A 238-nucleotide genomic window follows, 5' to 3' on the forward strand; every position below is an offset into this window, starting at 1 on the left:
TCACCATACAAAACAAAGGCCCCGGCAGCGGAGGGGGTCCGTCCCTGTCTTTAACTTCCCGTGTTGTGCTCTCAAATAACATCCCCTCGTCAGTCCAGTAATTGGGCTCCATTGTCTCATGTAATGAATTCCTGACCAAAGTATGCTTATATATTCCATTGGCGAAGTTGCAGCTGAGTGCATATAACTCTCCCCGGCGCGTGGCAAGATACGATATTGGGTAGATGGACGAGTAACA

This window comes from Penaeus monodon, chromosome 30 (assembly GCF_015228065.2).
Source record: "Penaeus monodon isolate SGIC_2016 chromosome 30, NSTDA_Pmon_1, whole genome shotgun sequence".
Lineage (NCBI taxonomy): Eukaryota > Metazoa > Arthropoda > Malacostraca > Decapoda > Penaeidae > Penaeus > Penaeus monodon.